Raw genomic sequence first — 13527 nt, forward strand, 5'->3', positions numbered from 1 at the left:
AATCAAAGGGCTTTCCTCCTCGTGGGAAGCGTAGTGTGAAATTGGCAGAGTGATGGAAAAAAAAGAATAAGATATCAGAGAGAAGAATAAAATGGTTAAGTAAGAGAGAGAGAGAGAGAGAGAGAGAGAGAGAGAGAGAGAGAGAGAGAGAGAGAGAGAGAGAGAGATTTTACCATGCAATAAAGACAAATTTTAAACGCCACGTTATTTCAATATTAGGAATCAGGAAAGGGGCAATTTACTCATGCATATTCGAACGATGACACCAATTTAAGGGTTGTGGGTTTGCTGAATGAAATAATACTGTTACCAAATATCAATAACAAATAAGAAATAAGTAAACAAAGAAACCATCGTTACAGGCAACCGGCTCGATTTTTCCTTGAAACTCGCTCGACTGATAACTTGTTGAAGAAGACACCACTATAGTTCTTGTAAAGTTAGGCAGGAACTTTAACTGAATCGCCTACAATAGTTGCGATGGCATAGTATATGTAGAACACACGAAAAGAGTAAAAAGACAATCTCCTTTCATGTATATCACCTGATGATGGTTTACTTTCTAGCAAGTTTGACTAAAATCCTTTCAACTGCGTATGAAAATTAGCGATGACAAGGTAAGCAAAACAGTTACACAGACAGACGGATACCCCAAATTATCTCTCTTTAGCCATATCAAAGCATGTTTGTCCACTTTTGTACCAAATTTAATTTTGGAGTCCCTTTGACCACGTAGGAACTGTGATGATAACTTAGTACAGACTAATCGATGATCTCCATTCATTCATTTTTATGGACAAAAAGATTATACGCAAAATATTCTACCTTTGTACCAAGTATGACTAAAGCTCTAAGTGTAGATATTGCTATGGTGAGGTAGTGACTGTGACATATGAATGAATGAGGATGATCTCCCGTCTTCCACATCAATTTTCATTAGGTTTCTATAAAAAATATAGTATGGGCCAACAAAGCATCGGTGATATAATAGTACAACTATCATAATGCCACAGTGATATCTTTTGTCAATACTGTATCGGTCATGTTTCATACATGCTTGTACACTGTCACGATATTTCTTTTTTGTCTCTTGCTCTTTCTCACACTGATAACAGAACTGCTTTTACATGAACTTGTTATCTGTTACTTGCATTCACCTTGCCTCTCTGTTAACAACCTCCCACATTAGTGGCCCTTGGAGTGATCAGCACCTCACAGCCTTTTTTTTTGGGGGGGGGGGGGCCACCGTTACGCCCTACCCTCATTACAATGCAGACCACCGATCGCCACCAGAGAAGTGTTCGCCTGGCTACAGTACATTGAAGTTCAGTTTTGCATTAAGGGCATGACTCACTCAAGTAGCAAAGCAGACTATGTTCTCACGGCAATCGCCGAGCACACTTCCCAAAAATCTTCTCCTGGTTTTGCGACCAAGGCAACGGCCCCTAGTGTATGACACCCTAAAAAAATACCTCCTGGAGCAAGACTTACTATTGCCAGGCCCCCGTATAGCCAAGCTTTTTCAGCTCTCTTAACAGCCATAGGGGGACCAAAAGGCTTGCTCACCTTCAGGAAAATGACCAGTATTGCTCGATTTCAATCTGCTGCAGACAGCTTTACTTGGGAAGTGAACCTACTTATTGCCCTTTGGGTACAATGCTTACCAGAACCTGTCCATGGCACGATCCACAATGATAGTACTTTGGCCATAAAGGACCTGATGACCAAAATTGAAGTCCTTATGGACAGCCACTTCACCACTTTCAAGATTTCCATCAACACCTCCACTCCTAAAAAGAGAACAATTACTCAACGCTAACCGAAGCCGACATGAATGGGGTAAGACCCAGAAACCCAACCCTTGACATGCCTGAGTGGTAACAAAGCTGCTTATCACCCTCATACTCTACCCCTCACCCACGTACCAACCAACAACCTTTCCAGCTACTTAATGGCACTCATCAGCCGCAGTTCTGCTACTATCACACCAGATTTGGGCTGTTGCAAAGAAATGGGTGGATGGTTGTCAGTGGCCAAGAAATGTTTAATAGGTTATCGCTTGTGGCGGTGGCTTCTCTTGTCACCAATCTTTTCTTTTTACATGATGCAGGTACTGGTGTGAGGTTTACTCTCCAGGACACGACGTGGTCATTCCAAGCCTGCTTACTTCTTCCTTGCTATTGGAGTGTGTGGCAGAACACACGGACGGACCGAAATATGGATAGGCGGACTATCACGGTTTTACTTCATGCACATCTATGAAAGTTATACCACCGTATTGTGTCAGACAATACTAACTTAAACTGAGTAAGAAGATTCCCGACAACAAGAAAACTATGACAAACACAATAACAGAAAGACTACCAATCACCCTTCTGGGATATCTCTCTAAAGGGATCAACCTTTGTACTCTATTTAATAGACGAATTTTGGTAAAATGAAGTAGATTAACCAGTCCAATGAGTTTAACTCGTCTCTTGAGGAGCTAGTCCCCCCAAAAATAGGAGGGAATAAGATTATATTCAACTAAGTGAAAAAAAAAAACTGCTATACATAGATGAAAGCTTTATGATATCAGTAATCCTTAAAAAAACATTAAAATAAAAATACTAAAAAAGAGAAACTCAGAATCGGATGTGATGAAAGACATAATTTGCTGACCAAAATATATATTTATTTGTCTTAAACACTCGGATCCTGCTGAAATAAGTTTTACAGTTCAAGTAATGTGACATTCATTGCACTTGGGACTACTCTAACGAAGCGAGCATATTAAAATTCCATGGTTTAATCTCGATTGACGAATACGTAATGTTGTTAAAACGAGATCAGTTCTTTAGACTCTTGCTATTGATGATTCACACTGGGAGACAATGAGATTGACCTGCATAAATTTATGATAATCCGATTGATTATTCCACAAAATTTTAACGTTCTTCCACAATAAATTACATTATTTTAGATATAAAATCCTTAACTTGGAGTTTACTAATTTCTGATAAATAACATAAACCATATAAGAGGATATGGCAAGGTATGCGTCACCAACTCACCGACAGACAAAGAAAACAAAGAACGATTTCCTTTGTTGCATATCCACTTTTGTACTAAGTCTGACTGAAATCCTTTCATCTGTGTAGGTGTTTTGACTATATGTTTAGTGCATCAAACGCACTGAGGGACAGATGGATTATCTCTTATTACAGCATATCTTTGTACGCTAGTGTACAATGTAACAAGTTTGAATGTAATTCCTTCACCCATGAAGATGGAGTTACAATAACACGTAAGCAAGACAGCTACAGAGATAGATGGATAGATACACAATCTCTACCTATATAAAATCACTACCTGGAATATTTTCAACTGGATATGAGTTGTGATGAAACTCTAAGTGTGGCAGAAGTAATTAGTTACAGATCAGTTCCAGGTGTAGTTTCTGAAGTTTTGAAACATGCAAGGACAAATATGAATGACACATTTCAACTGGAGAGCGCTTATGCAAACATTTTGACGGAAAGGCAAACAAAATGAGTCGAAAAAACACTAACAGATGGAAGAAAAACTTGTTATTAGCAAACGACCAAACCATTTTCTGTAAATAAGAACAGAGGCAATAGGAAAAATAGTTTTATAAATCTGTATTCAGCCAATGAAGTTCTGATTACGCTACTAGAATACGAACGGCACAAGCAATATGGAAAATTGGTTTTCAGGATATCCATTCAACTTCTGATTAGTCTCGAAGTAAAACCTCTCCACAGAATTCACGAAGTTTTTGTCATAAAAATCCTAAGGAAATTGTTCTGAATATTTTCAAATAAAGTGCAAAAACATTAGAGGGTATGTAGTTTCAAATAAAGTACATGAATATTTTTTAAAAAGATAAGATGTGCGTCAAATATAAAATAATTTCCTGCCTAAATAAAAGTAAATTGCAATAATTGTGACAATTTCCAAATGTATAGCGATACATTTTGGTTATATATATATATTTTTTTTTTTCATTTCCCGCTGCAGGAAGGAAGTACAATCATGTTCAGCTCTTTATACGTTTGCCTGTTTTATGATTTCTGAAAACTTTGCAGGGTAAGCTAATGCTGCTTCTCCATCCGCTGAGCCAAATCTCCGGAAATTGTTTATATGACGCATCCTTATATAGTATATAACATATTTTTACGAAAAGTATATTTTTAGCGATGTAACAATACTGTAAATGCAATTGAAAGCTGCTGGTAAGTGAAAGATATTTTGAATTGGTAGGCAAGGCCTCAATCAGTAATAAAAAAGTGTCTCTCCCTATCAAGATTTTTAGAAATGAACCCTATCAAAATTTATCCGCTTTATGAAGGATTGACAATAAAATCATAATTACAGGTCAAAAGAAAACCTTAAAATAGTATATTATTAAACAAACAAGAAATGTTGTTCAATTAGTCTTGACGCCCTGACTACATATAAAAGGATATTTTTGTTAGAAGTCAAGATAAAATCCATTGTGTAAAGGTTATAGCCTTGAAAAGTATCCTTAAATACACGTGGACGCCATATGCAATATACGTCTTCTATCAACTACGTGAGACCAAGGGACATGCTGTGACAAAACCTGAATAGAAAATAAAAAGCTAATGAACATTTTCTCCTTTTTATAATTGTTGTTAATGATGATGCTAGTTTACAGTACACAAGCAACAAGCATATCACATTACATGAGATACTTCTAGGGACACGTGGTAAAATTAGTCAAAGATTTGATTTCGTAAAATTTCAAAATCAAAATGAATAATGTATTCACCATTTCTTTTCTTTGTTTTGATCACTTTTCCTTTAAAACCATTCCATAACAGAAATTTCACAAGAGCAAAAATTCTGAATACAATGTTAACGCAATACATGGTCCGTACTGATACCTAGTCAAATGACAAAATCAAACATAAAGATGTGCAATTTTCTCTAAAATATGACGGTTAGATATTTAGATAGATATGCACACGCACCCTCCATCACCAGGATATGACTGCAACCTTTACCCACTACCCGAGAGATGCGGTGAAATGCGGAATGTGACCTGATATTTTATATATATATATATATATATATATATTTATATATATATATATATATATATATATATATATATATATATATATATATATATATATATATATTTCTACCTCATACTTGGGATCGAACGCTAGCCCCTTCTAATGAAAGGCCAGGTCGAAACCAACCATGTCACGAGAGCCCATAAAAAGAATTGGAACCTGACGCTAACAGCTGTCCGAGGATTTACCTGGCGAGACATCAGTCTCTTACCAGCGAGTTTTACCCAATTCCCCGGGCCACCACGTGACACAATTGGTAGTAATTCATTCAAATTACCCCTAATGAGTCAATATGGATAAATATCAACACAACATCGTGTTCAAATAGAAATAAATTTCTACCTCATACTTGGGATCGAACGCTAGCCCCTTTTAATGAAAGGCCAGGTCGAAACCAACCATGTCACGAGAGCCCATAAAAAGAATTGGAACCTGACGCTAACAGCTGTCCGAGGATTTACCTGGCGAGACATCAGTCTCTTACCAGCGAGTTTTACCCAATTCCCCGGGCCACCACGTGACACAATTGGTAGTAATTCATTCAAATTACCCCTAATGAGTCAATATGGATAAATATCAACACAACATCGTGTTCAAATAGAAATAAATTTCTACCTCATACTTGGGATCGAACGCTAGCCCCTTCTAATGAAAGGCCAGGTCGAAACCAAGTATGAGGTAGAAATTTATTTCTATTTGAACACGATGTTGTGTTGATATTTATCCATATTGACTCATTAGGGGTAATTTGAATGAATTACTACCAATTGTGTCACGTGGTGGCCCGGGGAATTGGGTAAAACTCGCTGGTAAGAGACTGATGTCTCGCCAGGTAAATCCTCGGACAGCTGTTAGCGTCAGGTTCCAATTCTTTTTAAGGGCTCTCGTGACATGGTTGGTTTCGACCTGGCCTTTCATTAGAAGGGGCTAGCGTTCGATCCCAAGTATGAGGTAGAAATTTATTTCTATTTGAACACGATGTTGTGTTGATATTTATCCATATTGACTCATTAGGGGTAATTTGAATGAATTACTACCAATTGTGTCACGTGGTGGCCCGGGGAATTGGGTAAAACTCGCTGGTAAGAGACTGATGTCTCGCCAGGTAAATCCTCGGACAGCTGTTAGCGTCAGGTTCCAATTCTTTTTATGGGCTCTCGTGACATGGTTGGTTTCGACCTGGCCTTTCATTAGAAGGGGCTAGCGTTCGATCCCAAGTATGAGGTAGAAATTTATTTCTATTTGAACACGATGTTGTGTTGATATTTATCCATATATATATATATATATATATATATATATATATATATATATATATATATGTATATATATATATACAGTATATTTAGTTTATTTTCCAACCAAATCTATACATTAAGGAGTAGGTTGCCTGATGCGCCTTATATCAAAAGCATCCTCTTCCACCAAACCTCTTCTCACCCTATCATCCTTCACCTTATATCACCATCGAATTCTCAGCCTCCCTCTTGATTTTCTCCCCTATCAGGTTCCTCACAAGCCCTCTTCACTCCATCCCTATCATCCATCCCCAAAACGTGCCCACACCATCTCAGTCGTGACACTCTTATCATCTTTGTAATCTTTACTACCACTACCTTTCTTCTCATTTCATTATATTTCAATCTTTTAAGATGAGATATTCCCATAACCCACCCCAGTATTCTCAAAACTGTTCTCTCAAGCTTTGCTTCCTCTTTTCGTTTTGAAGCCCAAGTTTATGATCCATACATTATCACTGGTCTTACTACTGTGCTATAGATCTTGACATTTACCTTGGTTAGCATTTTCTTATTACATACCACACCTACTACATCCCTTCACTTTCCCCATGCTGTTTTTATCTTATTCTTAACTTGAGGGTCACATCCTCCCTCCTGATTTATAGTAGATTCCAAGTATATAAACTGTTCCACATATTTTATAACTGCTCCTCTACTTTTGTGTATGGCTATCTTGTCTCTATCTTCCTTAGTGATTACCATAGCTTCAGTCTTATCAACATTTACCCTCAAACCACCCCTTTCCAAAGTCTCTTGTCACTTCTTCACCCTTCTCTGTAATTGTTCCTCATTTTCAGCAGTAATTACCAAATCATCTGCATATAGCAACTCCCACAGCTGGTTTCTCTCTGGTCTCTTTTCATATAACTTCCTTACTATTAAGATGGCATCCACAGTCCCTCTCCCCTTATGAATCCATACTGCTGTTTCCCAACCTTTACAATCTCTCTCAACCATTCATCTAGTGCCCTCTCTAAAACTTTCAAACCGTGTTTCGTTAGTTTAATTCCCATGTACTTACTGCATTCCATGAAGTCATCTTTCTGCTAAAATATAGATACCATTGGACTCTTCTCTCAGTCTTAAGGTATTATTTCCTCTTCCCATACTGCTCTCAATAAATTCAGCATCCAATCTCCCCCCTTTGTAGCCAGTAGCTTGACCATTTCAATTGAAACTGACGGGCCTGGTGCTTTACCATTCTTTCTTTTACTCAATGCCTGCTTCACTTCAATATTCCATATCTCCATAACTGGCCCCTCCATCCTTTGTGCTCCTCCCAGCTCCTCTTTCTCATTTTCAGTATTTGATAGTTGCTCATAATATTCCGTCTATCTCCTCTTAATGTCATCACCCCTATGCAATATATTTCCATCTCTATCCCAGATGACTATCAGTTGCCACAAATCCTGTCTATGCCCATTCCTCAAGTTTGAAATCTTATAGATATCTTTTTCTCGTACCTTTGTCCCTGGCCTTTCATTCAACTGCTCTACTGCTCTTCCAATAGAAGATATATATATATATATATATATATATATATATATATATATATATATATATATATATATATATATACAACAGAATACCCAGAGATCTGGGCGAATGGTAAACAGTCAAGAGAAAATGGCCACTGGGCACCATCCCTTGATTATATACTGGGCAAGGGGATCCAGCTAGAACCTTAGAATTTCCTTATCTTTTTCTTGCTTACATTTCATCATGTAGTTTGAGGGTAACTATTTGGGATAGCTAAACAAAGCTCTTGAGAATTTTCTCTTATTACAGGAGTGTCTACTTTTCTCTTAGAATTAGTTTTTCTCTTTCTTTCTGAGATATAGACTAATTTTGCTTCTCACCATTATATGACTGCTTGACTTCAACTTGTTTGACACTGTTAAATATTTAATTAGATTAACTTTTTGCAACGAAGATAAAATCTACTTTATTTTTCGTTTCTCCATTTGGGCTTCTCCATGGCAAATTTCTATCTTTCTTTTATAATAAAAGAGTGTTCATGATTTTAAGGTTGTTTCTTTCAGCAACTTCTACAAGCATGTCTCCTTTGTAATTTTTTGTGCCTACTTCAAATTTAGTTACTGCTGATTCTCCTCTCTTTCTTTGGGTTCACTTTATCATTACAATCGCCCAGAACTAATGTAAATCGAGTCTTACGATTTTTTTTTCGCAGATATCTCCAGATCCTAATAAGAAATTTTCATTTTGTTTGGTCTGTAAGAATGATCTTCAGTTTATAGTTTTATTTAGTTTGATTATTAATTCTGTTCTACAAAATTCATTCACATTACCTGCTAGATTTTTATTAATAAGAAAACTCATTACATTTTCTTTCTTCCTTTCATGTGTTCTTTTAACCCTACTGTATATAAGATTCCCAAGTTTTTCTAAATTTGTTCAATCCTTTTATGTCCCAATTTATGAATTCTTTCAGCTCTTCTAGTAACACAGCAAGACCTTCTTCCCAAGGCAGGGTCCTGCCATTGTATGTCGCAAGATTCAGTTTGGTCGCCTGTTCTAGTCCAGAGATTTTTAACACACCAAACAGTTTGACGTAACTGCCATCCTGGGGAGTTGTTCTACTGCTGTTAGGGAACGGGGGCCCGAGGCAGGGTTATCTTATTCATATCAGTGGTTTGGCCAGTTTTCATCATTATAGTATCCACTACGGATTGGTGATTGTGGGAGAGTTTGGTCTGATCACTCACAGCAAACTAACATGGTATGGGTGGCCCTAGCTAGCACAGCTTTGCAAACCATGGCAATGTGCAAACATCTTCCTAACATTAAGATATATATATATATATATATATATATATATATATATATATATATATATATATATATATATATATGATAAATTTTGCACATTTAGACATGTTTTTCATATTCAAGTCAGCATTATATTTTAATACCTTGAGATCTGGATACTCTCTTGTACCTCTGGATCAGTGACCCAAGTGGGAATCACTCAAAGACAATGGCTTCTGGCAGGCCGGGGTATTAGGAAGCCGGTATGATAGTGATAAAGTCGATGACAATTCTCCTATACTTATAACTGTTGAATTCAGGTATCAGAGACCCAAGGGGGAATCACTGAAAGACAATAGCCTCTGGCCAGTATTAAAATTCATGGCTTATTTGAATATGAAAAACATGTCTAAATGTGCAAAATTTATCATTAATCGATTGCCAAGTACAAACTTACGTACTAGCTACAGTGGTGGAGATGGGTTTCTTTCAATTCTAAGTACAACATACCTGAATTCAACAGGTGTAAGTACTGTAGAATTGTCATTGACTCTCATCTCTCTCCATGGCCAAATGCTCTGTCACTATCATACCAGCTTCCTGGACCAGGTTCGATTACGCGGCCGGCCAGAAGCTATTGTCTTTAAGTGATTCCCCCTTGGGTCTCTTATCCTAAGGTATAAGAAAGAATCCAGACATTAAGGTATTAAAATGTATGGCTTATTTGAATATGAAAAACACGGCTAGATGTGCAAAACTTATGATTAATCGAATGCTAGGTAGAAACGTACCAACTAGCTACGTAGTGAAGCTGGGTGGATTCCAATTCTAAGTACAAAATACCTGAATTCGACCGGTATAAGTACAGGAGAATTGTCATCGACTTTCATCTCTCTCAGTGGCTAAATGCTATGTTACTGTCATACCATCTTCCTGGACACATATACATATACATACATAAATATATATATATATATATATATATATATATATATATATATGTATTTATGTATGTATATGTATATGTGTATATATATATACATACATACATACTTATATATATATATATATTATATATATGTATATATATATTATATATATATATATATATATATATATATATATATATATACATATATATAATATATATATATAAGTATGTATGTATGTATATATATATACACATATACATATACATACATACATATATATATATATATATATATATATATATATATATATATATATATATATATATATATATATATATATATATAAAATATTTGATTTCAATCACTGCCAATGATGTTGAATTTTTTGTGACCACACTCACATATGAAGGATAAACCAAAACTGAGCAAGAAAGATAAGATAAAATAAAAATTGCGTAAAATATATTTGGAAAATAAGGGGGATCATCCATATTCATATAAAATTTCTTCATGATACTGATATTTTTGCGTGAACATTGCTTTTAATATTTCATTCACTAGATTACAAAAAACCTAATCACCTACGGCGGTTCACTTTTTTTTTTTTTTTTTTTTTTTTTTTTTTTTTGAGCAGATGAATTTTTCCAACAAAATCAAGTACGCGAGTGGGTTGGGGGTACATTGCAATGAAACAGGTTTGCAAATTTCCCCCCCCCTCTCTCTCTCTCTCTCTCTCTCTCTCTCTCTCTCTCTCTCTCTCTCTCTCTCTCTCTCTCTATATATATATATATATATATATATATATATATATATATACAGAACAGTGGATGGTGCGAAAAATGAAAAGGAAAGTTTTCTTCATAAAAACATTGTGAAAGCAACATCTATTCAAAGAGCAATGAGAGAGAGAGAGAGAGAGAGAGAGAGAGAGAGAGAGAGAGAGAGAGAGAGAGAGAGAGAGATGAACTATACCAAAAAATAAGTGTGTAGTGTTTAAATCTCTGAGATAATTCTTAAATCAAATGACATAAAATATGAGTGAAGAGTAACTACTAAAGCTTGAAAGAAAATATACAAAAATAATAATGAATAGAAAGGACAAATTGGAAAAAACGGATATTTAAGTAAGAACAGCAAATATCAACGTGGACGGAAAAAGGTGAAAGAGAGTGACAAGCAACAACAAAAACAACAAAAAAGAAATGATCAAAACAGCAAAAGAATAGAAAGGGAAACAAGGAAGAAAGACAATGTTAAGGGAAAACCTTGTATAAGAAGAAGGAAGTTGGGAAAGGAGATATCAGATGTATCGCCTTTCTTCCCTCAAGCTATTTTCCTCATGATCGGTCAAGCGAAGAGATTAAAAGAAGAGAAAAAAAAGAAGATGGAATAAATCAGAAGAGAGAATGGATCCGTCTGCTACTTGAATGATCCAGGGAAAGAAATAAGATATAAACAAGGAAGAAGGTTAACTTATACTAAAACAATTTCAAATAATACATAAGCGAAAACCCAAGAAGAGTAGCAAGAAACGATGACACAATTTCATAAAAAAATATATTGAAAAACAATGAGTAAAAATTCATTGCAGGAAATAAAAATTATGGAAACTAGAAATAAATGCGCTGAGTATTGATACTTTTATCTTTCGAGAGGTGAAACTACTTGGATATATCAAAGCTTCCAGAATCATATTTCTGGCATGTCTAACTCCTTTCGACCAGAAAATGAACAAAGTATCTAACTGTGGTAATCAGATTAAGTCGCACATGTTCGACTCTTTTGTGTGAGCGCATTCCTTTATAAGAGAGCAATGAAGGTGAAACACGGTACAGAATGTTTCCTAAACTGATACCATTTTATGTTTAATAAATTAACATAGTGAAATAAAGATTAGCAATATGTTTAAGAAAATATTACTTTGTTCTGATAAAACGATATTGTTCTACATTTTCTATGAACAAAACATTACCTCTGATCATAGTTAATTAACATCTAAACCCTCAAATATCAATAATTGACTGGCTACAGGAAAATTCATCATTAACGCATAAACAGCACTTTCGAATGATACCAATTATTACAAAACTGATATTGTATGTGTATTGATAGCTAAATAAATATACAGGAATTCAAACAAAACAAACATGCTCCAGATTGCAAACAGCTTGGCCACAATGACAGCACAAACAGCTTTACGTGCATTTTTTAATGTCATGACATAACATTATTATTATTATTATTATTATTATTATTATTATTATTATTATTATTATTATTATTATTATCACCTAAAGAGTAACCATAGTTGGAAAAGCTGGATGTTTTAAGCCCAAGGGCTCCAACAAAGAAAAATATCCCAAAGAGGAGTAGCAATAAGGAAATAGATAATCTAGATGAGAAGTAAAATAATGAATATAAAATATCAACTTATGTCAGCCTTTTCAAAATAGAAACATTCACTGCAAGTTTGAACTTCTGAAGTTTCATCGTTTCAACTGGCTGATTATGAAGATCATTCCACAATCTGCTTACAGCTGGAATAAAACTTTTAGAATATTGTGTAATATTCAGCCTTATGACGGAGAAGGCATGACTTAGAATTAAATGAATGCCTAGTACTACATACTAGATGGTATAGTTAGGGAAGATCTGAATGTAAAGGATGGTCAGAATTATATATATATAAAAAAAAAAAACTTATAAAATGCATTAAGAACTAACTGAACGACTGTGCCAGGGATTAATATTTACATAAGCAATGAGATATTCAATAGACCTCTCATTTTTCTCCAATAAATTAAGATGAGGTTCAGTGGCCGAAGACCAGACAGAAGAACATTACTCGAAACAAGGTAGAATGAAAGAATTAAAACATTTCCTCAGAATAGATAGATTACAAAGAAATCTTGAGACTTGCTCCATAAACCAGGATTTCGTGCAATTGAAGAAGAAACAAACCGATTTTATTTCTTGAATTAAATTTGCAATCAAGAATAACACATTAAATTTTATAAGTCATATACGAGTTCAAGAAACATTATCAATGCAGAGATCCAAATATATAGAGCCACTATCCTCGACCCACTTGATAATATCTCATGAGTGTGGGAGTGACTACGCGAATATATATCAAGTAAATCCTGAAACACATGCTGAGAAGCAATTTAAAATCCAATATGATTTTGTTTATTCTTAAGAAGGGACCTCGACTTTTGATACTGGTAATGAGAATTACGACTCCAATGCTCATTAGTAGTAGCAAAAAAAAAAAAAAATATATATATATATATACATATATGTGTGTGTGTGTGTGTGTGTGTGTTTTATGATAATTTTATCTCTTACACACACGACTTTCATATTTTCAAATAAGCTACAAATACCTTTTAATATCGTATTCCTTTTATGGTAAGCACA

This window comes from Palaemon carinicauda, chromosome 44 (assembly GCF_036898095.1).
Source record: "Palaemon carinicauda isolate YSFRI2023 chromosome 44, ASM3689809v2, whole genome shotgun sequence".
NCBI lineage: Eukaryota > Metazoa > Arthropoda > Malacostraca > Decapoda > Palaemonidae > Palaemon > Palaemon carinicauda.